General features: G+C 53.7%; 1 protein-coding gene across 6 annotated transcripts in view; it reads right to left on the reverse strand.

Annotated features, from left to right (window-relative positions):
- The window catches only part of PAK6 (p21 (RAC1) activated kinase 6), a 39263-nt gene that overhangs the window by 14011 nt on the left and 3548 nt on the right, over positions 1-21704 (reverse strand). For 5 of the 6 annotated variants that reach the window (XM_010346233.3, XM_074394100.1, XM_010346228.3 and 2 more), the window contains exon 3: positions 10561-10673. The gene's annotated coding sequence lies outside the window, so the exon portion shown is untranslated. Of the gene's footprint in view, positions 1-10560; positions 10674-11160; positions 11270-21704 lie in introns of those variants that run through there. The other variant, XM_010346231.3, reaches the window with a different exon arrangement.

A 21704-nucleotide genomic window follows, 5' to 3' on the forward strand; every position in this document is an offset into this window, starting at 1 on the left:
ATTTTGGCAGGTTCTGAAGGAGGTCAGAGAACCGGGAGGCAGCTGGCAGAAAGGCAGGGTCCCTGGACGGCCAGTGGTTCCCCACTGGGAGTTCTCCATGCATGACTCCATCTGCACCCATGCCGCATCTCAGTATCGGCCATGCTTCTGTGCCTTCAGCTTTGGGAGTCCACCAAACACTACCTAGGGGCAGAGCCATGTGTGTGCGACCCTTACAGATCAAGCACTTTGGAATAAAATAACTGGTGTGAGTTGTAGGTGACTTTCAGGGAGTCTCCCACTAATTCGGAGAGACTTTGAACAAGTTACCGAAATGATCCGAGCCAGTGGGGCTAATGAAAGATAGCTTATAGGGTTTCTGGTGTGTGAAGTAAGCAGAGTCCCCACACATGATGGCTGTTTCTCTCGTGATGGCACCTTTCTGCATCTCTGTCTTGAAGCTCAGGCCCTCCAGACACTGGCACTTGGTCAGATACAAGTCTGGGAATAACACTAAACCACTTTCTGCTCAGACTTACCAGTCAAAGGGTCATGCCAGCTTTCAGGGGTCTGGGACCTGGGGACCTTGCCATATCTATATCATGGCTTGGTAAAATTTGTCGTCCTCCCTCTTGGCCTTTGCCTTTTTTTTTTTTGAGATGGAGTCTTGCCACCCCGTTGCCCAGGCTGGAGTGTATTGGCACCATCTCGGCTCACTGCAACCTCCACCTCCCGGGTTTAAATGATTCTCTTGCCTCAGCCTCCTGAGTAGCTGGGATTACAGGTGCCCACCACCATACCTGGCTAATTTTTTTTTTTTTTAGATAGAGTCTCACTTTGTTGCCCAGGCTGGAGTGTAGTGGCATGATCATGGCTTACTGCAACCTCTGCCTCCTGGGTTCAAGCAGTTCTCTGCCTCAGCCTCCCAAGTAGCTGAGATTACAGGCGCCCACCACCACACCCGACTACTTTTTGTATTTTTAGTAGAGACAGGGTTTTACCATCTTTACCAGGCTGGTCTCAAACTCCTGACCTCAAATGATCCACCTCAGCCTCTCAAAGTGCTGGGATTATGGCCTTTGCCTTCTGCTACAGAAGAATCTTTATTCAGCAGGTCTACTCCCCCCGCCCCCTGCCCCCAGTCTCTTGGACATACTCTCTATCCCTGGATAAGTTGAGCTGCCTGTTTCACCCTCCTCCCTAGCTCTGTGAAGTCGTCTTGAGGTGCAGGGACATAGAATGCAGCTGAAGAAGAGCTGGCTGATCTCCCCAACATAGAACACCCCTCTCTCCAACTCCCCTGCCCCAGCCAAGTGCTCAGCTTTTGCTGCAGGGATGCCCAGGGACAGCATCTTGAGGAAATGGTCCCACTGACTCTGGGTTCCTCTCCTGAGTCCACTCTAACAGCGAGCCATTCCAGAACAAGTTCTTCCTAGAGGCAGCAGGGAGGCCAGAGGAGAAAGAAGGGCTCCCAAGGCTGTCCTGGGGCCAGGTGGGGTGGTGGTGAGGGTGGGAGTTGGCAGAGGCAATCAGTTGAGCTTAGGCTTGGGGGAGGCAGGGTGGGGGGGGCTAGGGAGTAGCCCTTTAGAAACCAGAAGTCACCATTTAGCCCTGCAAAATCAACCACCTAAAGGGAGGCTGCTCGGACTCATCTGAAATGTGGTGAGGCCGACACTTCGTGGGGCAGCTTGACTGTGTAAATAGAAAATGCAGGAGAATCCACGTAAAACTACTGGGGAGTGAATTTAAAAGGTCCCTGATTCAAGGTTAACCTTTTTAAAAATCAGCTGGATTTCTACATACCAGTAACAACATGAGGTTTTTAAAAAGATGCCATTTTACATTAAAAATACAAAATATAGGCCGGGCGCGGTGGCTCAAGCCTGTAATCCCAGCACTTTGGGAGGCCGAGGCGGGTGGATCACGAGGTCAAGAGATCGAGCCTATCCTGGTCAACATGGTGAAACCCCGTCTCTACTAAAAATACAGAAAATTAGTTGGGCATGGTGGCGCGTGCCTGTAATCCCAGCTACTCGGGAGGCTGAGGCAGGAGAATTGCCTGAACCTGGGAGTCGGAGGCTGTGGCGAGCTAAGATCGCGCCATTGCACTCCAGTTTGGGTAACAAGAGCGAAACTCTGTCTCAAAAAAAAAAAAAAAAAAAAAAAGAGGAAAATAAAATACAAAATACATAAAAAAAAATACAAAATATCTAGAATCTAATGAAAAGTTATACAGAGTCCTTATATTGGAAAATACAAAACATTAATAAAAATATTAAAGAATGTTCATCAATTAGAAGGTCAATACTGTAAAGATGTCAATTATTCCCAAGTTAACCTGCAGATTTACTTCCGTCTCACACAGAATCTCGGCATACTTCCTTTGGTAGAAATTGATAAACTGATTCTAAAATTCATAGAGAAACAGAACCAGGAATAGCCAAGACAATCAACGAACAAAGTTGGAGGATTATACTAAATAGATATCAAGATTTATTATAAAGCTACAATAATTTAGTATGGAATTGGCGAAAAGATTGACAAATGAACCAATGGAACAGAAGAGAGAATCCAAAAATAGACCCACTCTTATGAGGTCATTTGATGGATGACAAAGGTGACCCTGGAACATGCTGGGGGAATGGATGATCTTTTTAATAAATGTAGCTGAAGTAATTCAGTATCTGCATGGAAAAAAATGAACCGGGAAGAATGAGCTCATCTCATACCCCAAAATTATGCAGACAGATCGTAGACCTCAATCTGAAAGGTAAAATAATAAAGTAGGTGGGAGTGATGACGCGGACCTGTAGCCTGGCTGTCCCTCCCCTCAGGTCCAGTGTGGTCATTACGAGGGCCCCCAGCTTGGTGGACGCTCCTGGAGCCCATGACCTGCTGGGGCCTAACCCTGTCCACACTCGGGTGCCAGACACAAACTAAACCATCAAGGTTTTCTTTGCCCAAAGTAGAATTCTTGATGATATAGATTAGGGGTAAGGGATTAGCTTTAAAGATTTTGCCAGCCGGGCGCGGTGGCTCAAGCCTGTAATCCCAGCACTTTGGGAGGCCGAGGCGGGTGGATCACGAGGTCAAGAGATCGAGACCATCCTGGTCAACATGGTGAAACCCCGTCTCTACTAAAAATACAAAAAATCAGCTGGGCATGGTGGCGCATGCCTGTAATCCCAGCTACTCAGGAGGCTGAGGCAGGAGAATTGCCTGAACCCAGGAGGCGGAGGTTGCGGTGAGCCAAGATCGCGCCATTGCACTCCAGCCTGGGTAACAAGAGCGAAACTCCGTCTCAAAAAAAAAAAAAAAAAAAAAAAAAAGATTTTGCCTATGGTTAATTTGTCAATGCAGTATAAACACAATGGCTATTTGAAGGAAATACATCAAAATATTAGTTGTCCTGTTTACCTGGTGGGGCTACAGGTGATTTCCTTCTACTCTATCTTTCTACTCTTTTTCTAAATTTTCCTTAAAGACAATGGCTTGCCTCTCTAAAAAAAAAAAAACACTGGGGTCCATTGGGGGGAAATGGGGGAGGGACGGGGGGTGGGGAGGTGGGAAGAGATAGCATGGGAAGAAATGACAGATACAGGTGAGGGGACGGAAGACAGCAAACCACACTGCCATGTGTGTACCTATGCAACAATCTTGCATGTTCTTCACATGTACCCCAAAACCTAAAATGCAATTTAAAAAAAACAAAAACAAAAACGGAGTTTTGCTCTTACACCCAGGCTGGAGTACAGTGGTGCAATCTCAGCGGACTGCAACCTCTGCCTCTTGGGTTCAAGTGATCCTCCTGCCTCAGCCTCCCGAGTAACTGGGATTACAGGCACACATCACCATGCCCAGCTAATTTTGTATTTTTAGGAGAGATGGGATTTTACCATGTTGGTGAGGATGGTCTTGAATTCCTGACGTCAGGTGATCCACCCACTTCGGCCTCCCAAAGTGCTGGGATTACAGGCGTGAGTCACCACGCCTGGTGGAAAACAAAATATTTAAAAAGAAGAGTGATCCATGGAGACTGAGAGCCTAAGAGACATTCGCCGTCCTGAATGGGCTATTGCTGCCCTGGTCATCACAAGTGAATCACCCAGGACAAAACATGCCCTGCCTCTCTCCAGCATCAGGCCACGTCCTGGAGCACACCCACCCGCCCAGCCAGGGGCCCTCCACTTGTGATTGCAATGGCTCCTTTTTCCATCTACATCTCCAAGGCCCGCAGGCTGAGGGAGGGTGGGTACTGCACCAGCCATGAGGCACCAAGGCTAAGTCACACAGGCCATGCCAGCTGTTACTGTTTCCCCTCGAGCATCTCCATCTGCACGCAGTTCATCTAGAGGAGGAGATTTCCTCCAAGAAGACACCAGGAGGAAGAAGGAGGAGGACTTCCCCTCCGAGAACCAGACCCTGCCTTTTCTTCTGCCTAGCTTGAAAGAAGTGAGGTTGGCCTAAGATCCTGAAGTAGAAACAGGCAGGGGCAGGCGAATCATGGAACATGGCCCCAGCCCTTCCTGGCTGACACCTCACCCTAACACAGGGAGGGAGGCTGCACTGAGGACTGCTTTGAACGTCCCTCTTCTGGATGTCTGCAGGCATCTTCCTGCTGGCTGAACCATGACTGCATGGTGGAGGGGGCGATGCCCAGGGATAGGAGGGAAGCGTCCAGCCCAAACCAGTTGAAGAAGGAAGCTCCCCTGCTTTGGGGCTTCCTTCTGCCAGAGCCTGGTCGGTGGGGACTGACAGTTAACCTGCACCCACTTTCTGGAGGAAATGCTTCTATCCCCAGTAAACCCAAGGGTGGAGCTGGTGGAACAGTTCAGGGAGCCTTGTACCTGGGATCACTGAAGAGTGCCACAGTGGTGCTGCAGGAGCAGCAGTCTCAGAGACAGAAAGAGAAGAACTTTTCTTGAGCACCTTTTACATGCTAAGCCCCTTCGGAGGGTTAGTCCTCACGCAACCCTGAGAGAAGGAATTCTTATCCACAAATCCAGATGAGGCTCAAAGGTTAAACAACTTGCCTGAGGTCACAGAACCAGGAAATGACTGAGTTAAGGTTTGAATCCAGATCTGATTCCAAAGCCCCTGCTCCAACCACCATGCCAACCCCAGAGGGAGTCAGCTGTGGTTATTCTCCCTCCCTGCAGGTCTTTATGAACAGAAACACGTGGGATGTGCATGAAGTGTGTAGAACAGGGCCAGACCCTCCAGGGAAGGAGCCTGCTAAGTTCCTTCCTGGGCTGACCTGTGAGTCAGAGGCCAGGGGGCCTGGGGCTCTCCTAACTTGCAGGCTGTCCTTTACCATGCAAGGAACCAGGTGTTTTTTTCACCCAGCAAGTGGTGAGTAAAATGTTTCAAAGAGGTCATGGTGGGGGCTGTGCTGGTCAGGGCCTGGCATCCATGAAAAGCTACAGAAACAGCAGGTGTGTGTTCCCTCCAGCACAGGATGCAGCCACTGCCCTTCTGTAGGGTCTTAGCCTGACTCCAGGTAACCTGAAGGCTTGGCTTGATGGGTGGTGGGTAAGTTCTGTGGCAGATGCTACTGTTTCACAGACACAAAATGATTCTCAGAGCATGGCACTAAGGCTTGGCTGGTTTAGTGTCCAGATCTGGGATGAGAAAAGCAGCTGCACTGTGGGCAGGCCATCCTTCCCAACTAGGTCTCCTCTCGGGAGAGGAGACGCCCATGGGCCGGGCCCTGGGATGCCAGAGCCACCAGAGCCATCAGCACCCCAGAAACACAGGGTGGCACTACAGAGGATGAGTCTGCATTTAAACCTCAAGCCAGAGCACAGACATTCAAATGAGCATTGCTGTATGAGGCAGACCCCTCGGGAATGCACCTGCCTGTTTCAAACGTGCTTTGGTATTTCCAGAACTCCTCTTTGGGAACTGCCTTTGGGGCCCTTGTGAGCCCACGTCAGCTGTCCTCCTAACCCGTCACCCTGCTTTTCACCAGAAGTGGTGGTATCCTAGAGGGTCACACCACACCCACCTGACCCTCCAGACCTGGCCTGGAGTGACTTTGGGCTGTTTCCACATATTGAGTCTCTTTGAAGGAAAGGACACAGCCCACGGAAGGGACTAACAAGAGCGCACCGAGGCTGGGAAGCTGGCTTCCAGAAAGTGAGTCTAAAGGGGTTTGCAGCCACCTGGAGGGGTCAGCATTGGGTTGTCTGTGTAAGCGCTGGGATTGCTGGGAAGCAGTTTGTTAGAAACGAGGCTGGTGGGACTCCCTGCCGTTTCTGGGTGACTGAGAAGAGAGGAGGCTGCTACTTAGTGAGCCGGCTCCTGGGTTGCTCAAGGCGCCAGGGAGCGTGTGTGGGGGGTGGCAAGCCCAGTCTTTCTCTCACGGAGGCTCAGGGACTGCTTATCAGGGCTCATGTCCTGGGCCACAAGGCCGAGCGCTGGCTCAGTGTGAACCTGGCGCTTGGTGTTCCTAAGTCCTGGCTTGTGACCTTGGCCTGCTCGCCTTCTGTAGGCCTTAGTATTTTTGTAGGTGCCAAGGGATGTATGAATTCACCTCTGCCAGCTTTTCCAGGCATGGTGAGGGGAGCATCTGTTCCTGCTCACGGAGGAGCTTTGGGTATTTCTCACCGTCGTCACTCAGGAAGAACCCAGCATAAGTACCAGGCTCCAGGCTGAGCGTTTCACCCATGTCATCTCCTCGCCACAAGCCCATGAGGTAGTGCTAGTACGTCTCCATGATGCAGAGGAGGAGAGAGCAAGTGACTTGTGCAAGCCGAGAGGCGAAGAAGGGGCAGACACGACACGGGCCAGACGCAGCCCTGATGTGAACTTGGCTGCAGCGGCCATCTGCTCTCAACACCAGCTTCTGTTATTCTCAGGCCCACCCAAAACACTCTGGGGAAAGGCCTAACCTAGAATCACAGCCCCAAGACAGAGGTGAGCCTCCTGAGTTCTACAGAACGTAGGAAAGTATCCTGCTACCGTCACATCCTGTTAGAGTGGCCTCCAGAGGATCCTGCCACCTCCAGGACTGGGCCTGATGCCCTGAGATCTGCAGCAGGGTTTCTTGACCTCTTTGTAACCCCCAATGGGAACTGTCATCCCACACACATTCCGACAGGTGACAGGCCTCACTCGACCCTTGGTTGAGAATTACTGTGAACAGAAGACGGCCTTTCACTGGAATATTCCCATTGGCCAGAAGGATTTTTCTCAAACTTTACTTCCAGAAGTTTGTTTCAAAAATTTTTTAAATTTCTAATCTTGTGGCTAATAAAAAAGAAAAAAAGATTTTTTTTTAGAGATAGAATCTCATGGCCGGGCGCGGTGGCTCAAGCCTGTAATCTCAGCACTTTGGGAGGCCGAGGCGGGTGGATCACAAGGTCAAGAGATCGAGACCATCCTGGTCAACATGGTGAAACCCCGTCTCTACTAAAAACACAAAAAAGTAGCTGGGCATGGTGGTGCGTGCCTGTAATCCCAGCTACTCAGGAGGCTGAGGCAGGAGAATTGCTTGAACCCAGGAGGCGGAGGTTGCGGTGAGCCGAGATCGCGCCATTGCACTCCAGCCTGGGTAACAAGAGCAGAACTCCGTCTCAAAAAAAAAAAAAAAAAAAGAATCTCACTCAGTCACCCAAGCTGAAGTGCAGTGGCGTGATCATAGCTCACTGCAGCCTTGAACTTCTGGCCTCAATGCACCCTCCCACCTCAGTCACTTGAGTAGTTAGGACTGGAGGAGCATACCATCGTGCCCAACTGGGAAATTATACTATTCCTTTTTTCAAAAAGTATCTATTATGCACCCACTCTAGTCCAGGCTCTGGGGACTATGATAAACAAGAGAAAATCCTCACAGATGTTGCTCTAAGCCAAGCTTCTGCAGCCAGAAGAGATGGGAATGCAGGGTCTATGGGGCTCCTGACAGGGTCTGACCTTCCCCTTGGCCCAAATTTCAGTCCCTCTGGCATTCCCAACAGGAGGCTGCTCCACGCTGCTAGAACTCATTCAGTGATGAAAAGCTTCCCCTGCGGCCCCGGACTTCTGTCCCCTCTGTCCCCTCAACGGTTCTTGTGTGGAGCTGAACTCTGTCTCACTTCAGCCTCCACTGGGGTCCGAGTCTGCCATCTGCTCCTCTTCACATGACTTGAGCGACCCTGCTCCCTATCCTGGCCCCCAAAATACATGGGGGAAGAAATGTGTCATCTGCTTTTCTGCTCGGTTGTCACCCGCAGGGGAGGAGGGTCCTAGACCCAGATTGTGGCGCTCCCATGGATGCCTGCAAGCTTCAGAGAACCTGCCCAGGGCCACTGTGCAGAAGTGCGGAGAGGCCCCGGGGGGGAGAGACTGGGACCCTGAAGCTCTGCTGTCCCACTTGAGGGACCCAGAGAGATGCAGCATGCACCAGGCAGAGAGCACGACATGTAACCTGCCAAAATGCTTGGGCTCCCTGCCTTTGTCACTATTCCCATGCCACAGGCCCAGTGAATCCCCAGGGGAGAGATAATGGGCTGCTGTTTAAAAGAATACAATAATATAGCTCGTTCAGTCTCTTGTATCAACACTCCAGCTGAATGAGAGGCTGAAGAGCAGGCCAGCCAGCCAAGGAAGGTCAATATTGACTCCGGCCCCACTCCTGAGCCCAGCTCCAGCCCGCACCAACAGTGCTGCAGTCCAGCAGCAGCTCAGGCCAGACTAGCCTCTGACCTCTGGTCACTGAACCTCGAATCCCAACCTTTGTCTCTCTCCTCCTGGTACATAGCGCTGGGCTTTCCTGGGCATGTGGTTATTTCTAAGGGAAGACCTGAAGAATGGCTTCCTGGGAGGGCTGCAAGCCAGGGACCCTCTCACCACCTCAGATTCTCAACAGCCTCTGCACACAGAGGTCTGGGCCCTCAGCATAGGGACCTCATTGCCTAGCTAGAAGGAGCCTCTGTCATCCCTAATCACAGGACTACCTCTTTTCTATAGCTCTTAACTTTCCAGACCCCTATTTCACCTCCTTACTTTACATTCACAACACCACTGTGAGGTGAGCTGAACCTGCTTTGCTGGGCCCATTTTAGACAGCAGGGAGCTAGAGAGAGGAGGAGGAGACAAGAGAAAAGGGTATGCTTATAAAGTGCCTAACACATGGACATACTGTGCTAGGTGCTTTTTATTAGGTCATCTAATGGCTAATTGTAGCTATGGCCAGCTCCATTTTACAGATGAAGAAACTGAGGCTCAGAGAGAAGTAATTGTCCAAGATCGTAAGTGTGGAGCTGGGATTCAAAGCCAAATCTCTCTGACTCCAAACTCCAAGCTCATCCACAATGCCCAGTGCCCAGAGAAGTCAAATGACCTGCCCTGGATCACACAGCTATGCAGAACAGAGATGGGACTGGAAGCTTAAGTCAGAAACTCCCTCTGTGCCAGGCAACACCAGCAGTTCCACGGTCACCCATGAACACATAAACTTGTGTGACATGTGCAGGGGGCACTGCTGTTTCTGATGCCCAAGCCAGATCCTATTCCAGAAATGGCCCCTTCCCTGGGTTACCACGAGGTCCAGAGACCCTGAATTAGGGTCTCTCACTCTTTGCCCTCCAAGGTCTCTTACCTTTACTTTACTCCCATAGCTTTGCTATTACTAATACCCTCTGACAATAGCTTGCCAAACAGCCAGACTGCCCTCAAAGTTGTCCAGGATGGGAGACCTTGTAGTGGTTTAGTCCTTCCCAACACAGCAGCTGGAGGCTGACGGGGCAGCCCACTGCCAGAGTTACTCCCCACAACCGCCTTAGGAGGAAGGCAGTCGCATTCCCATTCTACAGATGAGGCCATTTAAAAGTGTGTAGAGAAGTGATAAGGAGTCAAAGGCAAAGTCTGACGGATTCAAAGCCCACTCTTCCGGTTCCAAATGTGTCCTCAGCCACTGTTCTATATCCTGTGGAGGAGAATTCATGGCATTGCCGGCTGACCATTACCTTGCATGGAATCAGGCGGTTTTTCCACCCAGTGTGGCAACCTATGCCCCCCTCATCCAGAAAAACATCAGAAACACCCCCCAAACCCACCAGAATAGGGTAAGATAGAGAAAACGCGGCCTACACCGGGGAGCTCTTCATGGCTTAGCCTCTGGCGCTCCTGGCAGCACCTACACCCCAGATAAGATGCCACTTCGGCAGGTCTGGAGAGGTGGCGAATGAGCGGCAGTTTTACCTGTGACTCCTGCGGGAGAACTGGGCCTGCCCCCACCCTTCCTGTTTGGGAACCTCTTTCCCAGCATGAATTCCCTGCACTCTGCCTCAGCGACACCCTTACCCAAGACAGGCATCAAACCTGATGGCAATCAGACCTCTGAAGACCGGCCCGGGGGCAGGGCAGGCCATTTGAGTTCTCGCTGTCTCCCAGCCTACCGTGGGGCCATGGGGCGAAACGGTGGAAATGACTTAACATGCACCCACTAAGGATCGAGAGACAGCACTCAGAAAGGGGACCACCTCCGCCGCCTAGCAGTACCAGGAAGGAGCCAGCCCCGGAGGGCCACCTGCCTGCCCACTGTCCCTCCCTGCCTGCTCTTCGAAATGGGTGCAGAAGGCTCTAGGGCCGCTCACTCACCTACTGGTGCCTTCCGCCTCTGCCTCGCGACTCCTCACCCCTCAGTGGACTGCTCTCTGAGGCGCGGAGGAGAGGGAAGACCTGGGACCTTCCTGGGCCAGTCCTCCGCAGGCCTGCGCAGAAACAGATCAGAAATGCATTATGGCAAATGTAGCAAGTGTCCCCGCGGGTGTTGCGACTGGCCGGCGTCCAGGCGTTGGGAACCGCCCCGCGCCCGCCTCCCGACTGAACTCCTGGCTCAGGTGCAAGTGGCGGCAGGCTCACCGCGGGGCTCCCGGGGAGAAGGGGACGCTGGGCGCAGCACCGCTTCCGGGGCGGCCCCTCTCCAGCCGCACTCCGACCCGGCGCGGCCACCCGGCCCCCGCTCACAGGTCCCACTGCTGCGCCCTCTCGGGGACGCGAATTCCCCGCGCCGGGCGGGCGCCCGCGGAGGGAGGTCCCGCTTTAGGGGCGCGGAGCTCCAGGTGCCTGCGCGCAAGGCCCCTCGCCTGGCACCGGCTGGTCCCGAACTTCGGGGAATGCACCTCCGGGAAGGGGGCCCGCGCGTGTTTGGAGGTCCGTCCCCTCGCCGCCACCCTCCAGGGCGGCAAGGGCACCCACCTGCGGAGCGGGAAGCCCAAGAACGCTCGAAAAGGCCGTGGGAGCCGGGCCCGCCCTCCGCGGGAGGAACCTCGGCGCGAGAACGCCGAGGAGGGGCCGCGCTTACACATTTGTGCGGCGTCGGCTTCACCTGGCCGCGATTTTGATTTCAGGGTGTGGCCTCAGCTAGGACGCGGCTGCGAACACAGAGCCCGGGAGAAGTTTGCCGACGGTCGCTCTGCCAGAGGGGCGCCCCGCTGCCCAACTCTTTTTTCTCCATCCGCCTGGCCCCAGCTCCCGCCCGCCCTTCGCCTCCGGGCCCTGGCCTGGCCACAGCCGCGGGGACTTGCCTGCGGCTCCACGGCCAGGTGGCTGCCGCACAGAGACCTGACCTGGAGAACCAGCTGAGCGCCGGCTGTGTGTAATCCACTAGTTCACTTTCAAAGCAGATGCATGCTCCGGAGCCGCGGGCGGACTCTCCCGGACCTGAGCCGGGCCGCCTGCGTCCACCCACACATCCTGGAGCGCCCAAGCGGGAGTCCGACACCCTGGCACTTTGGATGGTCTGTCCCATGTGGACAGGGCCCCAAGACTGTGCTGGGGTAGCCCCTTGTGCAGGCAGGAAAGCGGGATTTAAGAGATTGCAGTTCCCTTGTCAGACCTTGCGCAGTCTTGAGGACCTTCTAGTCTGAGTCCTAGGGCAGAAGACCCGCGCGGACAGAGAGCTTCCGGGAGCACCCTGCCCCTAGAGAGGCTGGGGACTGTTCCGGAGCCCTCTGCCTGCTTGTCCTCAGTGGTCCCCTCCTACAGAATGGCCATTCCAAGGGACTCACTCCTGGATACCGTGTACCATGTTTCTTTTGGGGTACAGGGTTTTTTCTATATTGAGGGAGGGGGCAGGGGTCACCCCAGAGAGGCTGCTTGCTGGTTGAGTGCTGAGGAGGTTCTGGCTTGGAAACGCAGTACATTTGTACTCCAAATGGCTGCCCTCAAGTGGTGGCTGGGTGACTGCCAGTGTCACAGAGCAGGGACCAAGGACAGTGCAGGGACTTTAAAAATCACTGAGAGGCACCTCCGACTTCAATGATTAACTGAGGTCACTATGGCCACCAATTTTTGTTCACGGATTCTTTAGACATATCGGTGCTACTTATGGCTCAGTCCTTTGCAGTACAGGCTCTATTGGTTACACACAGTTTAAGGCATCCACCAAATAGTGCTCAGGCAACCTGTGGGAACCGCCAGCCCCAGACAGGTCTGTACCCTGTGTGGCTGCACCACAAGCCCAATACCCTCAGAGTTCCTAGGGAAACCACTGTCCCATAGCACACAGGTGCCAGGTGCAGATGCTGGCCCTGTGTGCTATGGGACAGTGGTGTGGGAGGCGGTCAGCTAACCATAGGTCCTCACTGCCGTCCCCAACATCCCCAACACATACTTATTTTTAGTCTCTGTTCTCTTCTCCTTACTCGGCCTCCTCCTCCTCCTCCTCTTTGTGTCTTTCCCACACGGATTCTTTCTCTTTCCTCTGACTGGACAATACTGTAAATCTGACTCTCTTTGTCAAACTCTGACCTCCTGTGGTCACCCAGGAAGCTGACTGCTAGGCCTCAGGTCAAGGGGCCATGAGAGGGGGACCAGGTGATATAAGAATTGCTCCCCCCACAGATTAGTTACCCAGGGACATGGATGCAGTGGCCGAATGCTGGCTACAGAAGCAGAATGTGCTGCGTGGAGGCGTGGAGGGGGCGGGAGAGTTTGGTTGCTGAGGATTTGAAATGAACCATGAACCAAAGCTAGAATGAAACGCATGATATTGTCTAACCTAGAATCAACACCCTAAATTATTTTTACTGATTCATGAATGCACATGCGAATTATTTTCTTTTACCACAAATGTCTTACATACCAGAATCACAGCTCCAAGCAGTACTTTTGAATGGAACTACAATAAAGTATGAACGTTAGAATTTTACCAGAAATGGACTGGTCTTTAATGTGGTTTGAATCCAGGCTTAGGTAACCCAGAATGGCTACTAGCCAAGTCCCATCCTCACCGTATAGAGACTAACTCTAGGAAACCCTGGGTTCCTCCCACCCCTTGGGAGCTACAGTGGGTTTGGGGCCTTGAGAGAGGCAGAGGCTCAAGTTAGACTGACCAAGGAGGTAATGAGTCCCCCATCACTGGAAGTATTCAAGAATAACTATCAGCCAGGCAGGCCAGAGAACTGGATACAACACTAGAGTAGGGAACCTCTCAGGTCCATCACAACGCCAGTTTTCTGGACTTCCAGTCTCGTCTACACGAAGTTCAGCTGCACTGGGTTGCACGATCCCCCATTACCACCCCTCTTCCCACACATTGAGACAGCTGAGGATTCACACTGAGTCAGCCATTCAGGGTAGGTCCTGAGTGATTAATTCCTGTGTGTGACTCTCTCCCTTCTCTATTCTCCTCTGATCCATGCCCAGCTCAGCCCTGCCCAGGAGGAAAGGGCAGAACAACAACACAGGCAGCATCAGGAGCAGTCTGGGGACAGTGTCTCCTGCAGCATCCACATGCCACCTCTGGCCTTGTTCCCAGGTTGCCATGCTGAGCCCAGGCGGCCCCAGGCACACCTTCCTTTGAGGAGCCTTGGCAGCTGGCACAGACCTTCTGGTTGAAGGAGTTGTCCAGGTCCTTCCATTCTACAAATTGGGCAGGAGCAATGGAAGAGACACCCACCACAGACATTTTACCACGGGACATGGCTCTTGGAGTGCTGCCATCTCAGAGGCATTGGCAGACCAGTATGGATGGGAGGGCAGCAAGGTGGGCACATCAGGTGGGGCAGGCACTTCCTAGTTACCCTTCAGCCTGTGGCTGTCAGGGCCTGTTGCAACATCTGATCACCAACAGCCAGGGCTGAGTGCCCGGGCTAGGGCCAATCAGGAAAGGTACGGGTCAGCCTGTGGTTTAGAAAGACAAACACATTATCCCTTCCCTGTGTCTTTCTGCTTCGTAACTTGAAAAGCTTCCTGGGTGTGAGGAAGGAGACTAACATGCTCTTTTACTCCTTCCAGGGTGCCTTCCTCTGGGCAACTCCACTCTCCTCTAATAACAGAAATAATCATGCCTGCCAATGATGGAGTGCTTCCTGTGGGCCAGGCCCCACACATAGCTGTGCTGCCTCAGTCAGTCTTCACCACAACCCTGGGATGGAAGTCCTATACTATTACTATTCGCATTTAACAAATGAGGAGCCGGGCGCGGTGGCTCAAGCCTGTAATCCCAGCACTTTGGGAGGCCGAGGCGGGTGGATCACCAGGTCAAGAGATCGAGACCATCCTGGTCAACATGGTGAAACCCCATCTCTACTAAAAATACAAAAAATTAGCTGGGCATGGTGGCGCGTGCCTGTAATCCCAGCTACTCAGGAGGCTGAGGCAGGAGAATTGCCTGAACCCAGGAGGCGAAGGTTGCGGTGAGCGGAGATCGCGCCATTGCACTTCAGCCTGGGTAACAAGAGCGAAACTCCGTCTCAAAAAAACAAAAAACAAAAAACAAAACAAAACAAAACAAAAAAACAAATGAGGAAACTGAGGCTCGGAGTGGTTAAAGAACAGCTCAAGGTCTCCTAATTCGTGCTATAGACAATGTTTGTGTCTCCCCAGGATTCATCTGTTGAAACCTAATCACCAATATGAGGGTATTAGGAGGTAGGGTTGTTGGCAGTTGATTAAGTCACAAAAGCAGAGCCCTCATGAATGGGGTCCATGGCTTTATGAAAGAGGCCCCCAGAGAGATCCCTGGCCCTTTCCATCTTCGAGCTTATAGCAAAAAGCCACCTCTGAAGCTGGAAGCAGGCCCTCACCAGACACCAGATCTGCCAGCACCTTGCTCTTGGGTTTCTCAGCTTCTAGAACTGTGAGAAATAAATTTCTTTCTTTCTTTTTTTTTTTTTTTGAGACGGAGTTTCGCTCCTGTTACCCAGGCTGGAGTGCAATGGCGTGGTCTCGGCTCACCGCAACCTCCGCCTCCTGGGTTCAAGCAATTCTCCTGCCTCGGCCTCCTGAGTAGCTGGGATTACAGGCAAGCGCCACCATGTCCAGCTAATTTTTTGTATTTTTAGTAGAGACGGGGTTTCACCATGTTGACCAGGATGGTCTTGATCTCTCGACCTCGTGATCCACCCGCCTCGGCCTCCCAAAGTGCTGGGATTACAGGCTTGAGCCACCGCGCCCGGCAAATTTCTGTTGTTTATAAGCCACGAGTCCATAGTATTTTGTTATCCAGTCCAGACAAAGCCAGTTACCGAATGGAAGGGCTGGAATTTGAACCGAGGTGTATCTGACCCTAAAGCTGGTTCTCTCAACTCTGTGCTGCTCAGAGATCTCTGGTTCCGTGGAATGTCTGAACGGGCAGTGGGGGGAGACTAACTCAGACCTTAATAGAAGGCATTTGCATTTAAAAGAATCACTGCCCAGGAAAGCTGTCACATGAGACACAAAGGGCTTGGTGTGGGGGTAGGGGGACTGTCCCTCCCCTGTTTCTGAGTAGCACATGAGGATCCCCAGTTGGCACTGGGTGTGAGGGGCAGAGGGGTCCTCGAGTTCCCCCACTCTGTCACTTCGTTCCCTGCTAGGAATCGGGTGCTAGGCTTCCCTGGCCAGAAGCTGGCACCTGCCTGAAGTCCCTGCCTCCCACATCTGCCCTTCACAGACCCAGAGTGGGCTCAGCTTCCTCAGGTCCTCAGGCAGGACCTGCTGGGAAGTGGGGCATGTGTGCTGGATGCTTGACAGGAGGAGCCCTGTGGAGCTTGGGCTCCCAGAGGGTCGCCGCCTGCTCACCCTGGAGGCCTGGGAGAGAGGCACTCTTTGGAGAAAATCCCTTCCTCCCCTTCTCCTACAGGCTGCCCAGCACCTGCTTCTTCCTGCTCCTCACCCCGATGGGACCGCCCATCTCTCTCTGCTGATGGGGCCAAGAGGGAGGTGCAAACCTCCCAACCTCCGAGTGCCTGGAAGTGGGAGCCAAGGGAGCTGACCCTGCCAGGCCCTTGGGGTACCCAGGCAGAAGGGAAGTTGACGCAGTCTAGCTGCAGAGTCATGGGGTCCTGCGGATGGGAGCTCTCTTGCCTCTCTAGACTTACAGCATGTCTCCAGCCTCAGTTTCCTGATGCGTGTAATGGAAAGAGTGCCTCCCTCCCTCAGAAAGGTGGTAGAATGATGGGGTCTAGAGCACTGGGGTACAGGGCTATGGAGTAGCAGCACCCCCAAATGGGGCAATAGGTTCTTAACCCTCAGCCGTCACAGCTACAGAGGGGACCAAGGAGAAAGCTCCCCTCCCTGCCCCTGGGTGTGCACACTGCAGCTTGGTTTGATGTGCCATAAAGTAGAATCCAAAGATTTGTCCAGAAGACAAGGCTACCATTTGCTGCTAAATCAACCTAACAGGTCTGTTCACCCCAGATTCCAGAAGGAGGGCCCAGTACCAGGGAGTAGCACTGTCTGGGGCCTGGTTAGGTGTTTAGGAAAAGCCCATGGGTCCCCACCTGGCTGCTGGACAGACGTGTCCTGCTGATACCTTGGGCCTCTCTCTGCCTGCCTTTCCCTCAAGCTCTGCATCTGTCCTAGACTCCCTGTGCCAGCGAGAATCCATAAAGCCATCCTCCCCAAACACAAGCTGACACTGGGGGGCTAAACCTGCCTGATAGTCCCAAAGGGGCCTGGTGACCCGGGAGGGGCCCCTCAGATGCAGGACTTGCAGGCTGCGGCGCCTGTCCCAGGTGTGTCCTGGGCTACCCTGGGAAGGGCTGGGGAACAGCAAGAGCCAGATCTGTGGTAAGGACACTCATTTTAAACATGATGGATTCGTTTCCTGTCTTCTCGCTACAATTGTTTTGCAGTGCCTGCTCTTAATGGCCTCCCAAGTTCTATCCAAATACCTTTCACTGGCAGTTTAGCTCTCTGGCTAGCATTTTTGCTGGCAGAACTAACAGCTGGATGCCTCCTTGAATGGAAAACTTTCCTTGTCTTGTCTTCTCTCTTCTGAGCTTCCAGGGACTGCTTCAGGTCTGAGGCTGGGGCAGGGTTGAGACTGTGACACCCCTGCGTGGAGCCCAGTGCCTGACTTTCAGCAGAGGCCTGCGCCTGACTAGGTGAGGGCCCAGGCCCCCAGGGAAGAGAAGGGTGTGAGGAAGCAGGATATTGGTTGCCTGAGGACCACCCCCAACACTTCGGGCAGAACACCTTAGCTCCAGATGCACAAAACTCACAGGCTCTGGGCTGTGCAGCCTCCGAGGAACACTAACTAGCTGGCCCAGAGTCTGTGGCCTCCGCATGTGCCCTGGGTCAGAAGGCAGGACCTAACTGCCACTGGGTGGGGCCGTGCTATCTTGGTGACACCATTGCCATACCCTCACCAGTGGCTGGTACAACAGCCCTTGCTAGGATGATGGGCGTCATCATCCATGAGGCAGCCCCTCCTCCCGTCCTGACCGCCCTCTCCTCCACAGGACCCCTGAATGCCTGCTCACTCCCAGCCTTGCATTCTTCCCCCTGGGTCCGGCTCCATCCTTCCCAGGATCTGAGATCTCCACCTCTCCCTGCCTTTCTGAATCCCAGACACATCATCTTCCAGCAAGATCCACTCTAATGGAATAGACAAAGTCTTCCAGTCAAACTTGGGCCTGGTGACTGGTGACAGGTGACAGGCCTCCTGCTTCTGGGAGGTGACCTCTGATGGTAGCTGTTGGACATGTAAATGCCTGCCTGGGGTCAAAAATCTCCTGGGGAACAGGGCCTCTCCGGTGACTTCCCTACCCTCTGCCCCAGAATCTCTGTTTCATCTCTGACACTCAGCATGACTCCCTTCTTTGGCTTAAGACATGAAGTTACCTGGGACAAAAAGAACTTGAGTCAATCCACTTACAAATTACTTAGATCTCTTTATCAGTGAGTGGCCTGGTCCCCAGGAATGGCCCGGGTGCTGTGTGCAGAGTTTATCCCTGGGAAGCACTTGACTGACAGGCACAGGCTGGGCTGTGGTTTTGTGTCTAGCAGGATGCAAGGGGGGTAGCAGGAGGCACCCAGGATCGAAGGGGACCAGTCTAGCCTCCCAATACGTCAGGCCAGGCCACCTCTCCCAAGACATCGGTTTACCCAGCGGCTGCTGCCTGCGCCCACACGGGCCCCTTGAAAGCATGGGCAGCCTGGGTAGCAAGAGTCCTGGGCAGGCGTTTGGGGACCCCTGGGCTGGAAACCAACACTGCCATTATTAGCTCTGTGGTCCCAGGACCCACTTTCCTTCTCTGGACCTCTGCTTCCCATTCTAAAACTATGGGGGCTGGATGAAACATTCTCTGGGGACTCCCTCAGGCTTGAATGTGCTATGGCAATCTGAGACAGCCAGCTCCTTCCTGGGCAGCCTTTTCTTCCTTGGAGCTCCTCCCTGCTGACCTGGGACTGTGCTCCGGTGGCTCAGGAGGCTGCGGCATAACTGGTCCCCTCACTCCCTCCACCCTCTGTGCTTTATTGCACAATTCCATAAGCAAGAAAATGGAGGCTGGAGACTCTCCAGGCCAGGAAGCTGAACCACAGAACCAGTCCTCCCGGTTTGAAAGTTTAACTCTGCCACTGCTGCAGCCTTTAGGGTCCTGGTCACCAGGCAGGCAGCAGGAGGCCTTGGGTGAGGTGACCGGTTTGTTGCTCTTTCCTGAGTTGAGTGAGATGGTCCCCACTGCAGTGGGATCAGAGATCAAAACACAGCCCCAGCTGACCTGAGCTTTCTGGACCTGCTTCCCTGGACACCCAGAGGACCCCTCACCAGGTCCTTGACAGCCTGAAGGACAGAGCTCTGCTCCCAGACCCTTAGCCAGAGGCCCAGGGAGCTGACTGCATGGTGGGTATGGGCAGACCAGAGCACAGGAGATTACTGCCTGGGCTGAGAGACACTGGTGTTTGCTGACCGAGGCAGCACTTTAGGGGAACAGGAGGAACAGGTTGCTACAGAGAATCCACAGGTGTACAAAAAAAGTCATCACTGTCCCTGTACGTGGTGATGAGGTTTTGTAGGAAATCCTGGCCGGCAGTGGCGTCCCTTTGCTGGGGCCGAGGTGGTTGTGACCCCTTGTATGGTTATGAGGGAACCTGTTTTCTCACATGTGAGCTCCCCCAGCCCATGAAAGCCAGTCGTGCTCTGGAGTTGCCTCGTTTTTCCAAGGTGAATAGACTTCAAGATTACCTTTCCTAAATTCACAGAACGGATAACCCTTTGTAGAAAAACCAGAAAGTCTCTGAGACAGAGTCTCACGATTACTAGGCATTTCCATTTGCCAGAGTGGTCCAGGAGCCCTCGTGCCCCGTCTGCCCCTCTGCCGGCCACACCGCCAAGTGTCTGCTTAGATGGGGCTCAGCACAGCACAGCTCCTCGTGGAGTTAGGGCCAGCATGTGACAAAAGCTTCCAGGCCTAGAAAGGAGTGGGGCCAGGGCCACAGTGGCACTCCCAATCCCTCCAATAGGTGCAGCCACTTCAAGTCTAGACCCCAGAAGGAGGAGTCTCCAGTTATTACTTAGAAAGCCTCAGCGCACAAACAATGTGCTATTTGGGAAAAAAAATAGACCTGGCATCATGTTTCTTCGTACCCTTCCTGGGCATTCTGAGTGCTTTCGTTTCTCCTCAGAGGAGGGTTCTTTCGAAGTCACCTCCTCCGTGAAGACTTTCCTGATTCCCCTGAACAAGGTAGGGTCTTTCCCGGCACTTTGTTCCTCCAGTACCCGTAATCACCACATCGGTAACAGTTCTCTTTTGCTGAATATGTGCATGCCAACCATGCTGTTCAGAGCATTCACTTATTATCTCATTTAATCCTCTCAACAACCCTAACTCATAGGTACTATACTTATCTCTGTCAGACAGGAGAGGAAATTGAGACCCAGAGACACGAAGTAACTTGCCCGAGTCACCAGAAAGAGGCAGCCAGGGGCCTGAGGCTCACGCTGCTGACTGCATTAACCAACTACCATCCTAACAACCACTGTCCTGCCTCTTCCCGCCCTGGTGTCTCTCCCTGAGCCTGCTCCTCCTGCCTGCAACTGCAGACAGAAGCTGCTTCTTCCTTTGTCTGTCATTCTCAGCTTATCTTTTTTATGTCCATCTTTATAAAGTTCTATGTGAACAACCATTGCCCAGTATTGGTGCAAACTTATAAGTTATCTGGACTGGATGGGTCATGGCTGCCAACTTCAGCGATCAGTCTGGGGCCCAGCGTGGGCAAAAGGACGCAGCCACCGGGGGGCTGATAGTGGTTTTGTGGCTCCACTTGTTTCTAGTGGGGCTGGCCCCATGCTCAGCTCAGCTGTTCCTCCGTTCCTCTGCTGCAGGCCTATAAGCATGAGCTCTGTCCTGCCATGTCCACCCCCTCTTCCCACCACCACTGCTTGTACCTAGTGGTCAGGCCATGGCTGTCATCTGCTTGGCAGCCTGTGCACCAGAACAAGGCGCTGCCTGGACCCCACACCCTGCCTGGAGGAGACATGGTCGCCTTTATCTCACGTGTCACTCTCCTCATCTTAGCCCTTCCTGGGCCCTAGGGCCGAGCTCTGATGGGGTGGAGGGGTACCTCCTCAGATGGAGGCAGCTTCCCAGGCCCAGGCAGACTGCTTGCCTTGGGCAGGAGGGCCATTGTGGGCTTCAGGAAGTTGAGAACTCATTCTGCCTCAGAAGCTTCCATTTACAATGCTCCACCCCAACCTGCTGACTAGTCCATCTCTCTCTACCTAGGGCCTCCTTCCTTGAGGCCCACTAGCTGCAGGCGGCCAAATGACTCCTGATGAGCTTTGCTGGGGTCCTTCCTGCTGCCCAGGTCTCAGGCACTGCTCCTGCAGCCTGGCCTTCCTGCTCAGGGCGGCGAGAGCGTCTTAGAGGAAGGACTCTCTGCTTCAGGCCACAGGACAGCTTCCCATGGGTCCTTGCTGCCTTCTGCACACAGGACACTGTGCGGTAGGCATCTCTGGACCATTTGGGTGAGGAATGCAGTCTTTCAGCGTCTCAGCCTCTTCCCTGCCCAGTCCCCTGTGCAGAGGGCCTCTCTCACAAATGCGGGCTGGCATAAGAAGGCCAGCTGTCTGGAGTCCTCCCAGAGCCCTCAGGACTGCAGGCAGCCTTTTCCTGTCCTGCCCAGCCTGCCCTGGGCCCCACTCTCTGCTCCCTCCTGGCCCCGCCTGCTGCCTGTTGCTGGCCTGCTGTCTGCCTGGTGCTCGACACTCTCGCCCCTCTCTCCCCAGTTGGGTAGCAGCCCCTGCTCAGCTCTGCATACATGGAAGACTCCCAGGGACAGAGTCACCTTCTGTGAGGAAGCAGGAAATACCCCACAGCTGGGTCATTCTCCTCATCTGGAGCCAGGCATGGGAATTCATTGTCGTGAGAGACACTTATGGGTTCCTCCTGACTCTGAGCCCGTGTGCTCCTCCAGAGTGGGGGACATCGTTAGGTGTTGTGGACAGAGCGGGGTTTCCTCGGCTGGAGACCTCACCCTCTCCACCCTTCCTGTGCCTGGCAAGTCCGGGAGGGCCCAGAGCGCTCACA

Source organism: Saimiri boliviensis, chromosome 2, assembly GCF_048565385.1.
Source record: "Saimiri boliviensis isolate mSaiBol1 chromosome 2, mSaiBol1.pri, whole genome shotgun sequence".
NCBI lineage: Eukaryota > Metazoa > Chordata > Mammalia > Primates > Cebidae > Saimiri > Saimiri boliviensis.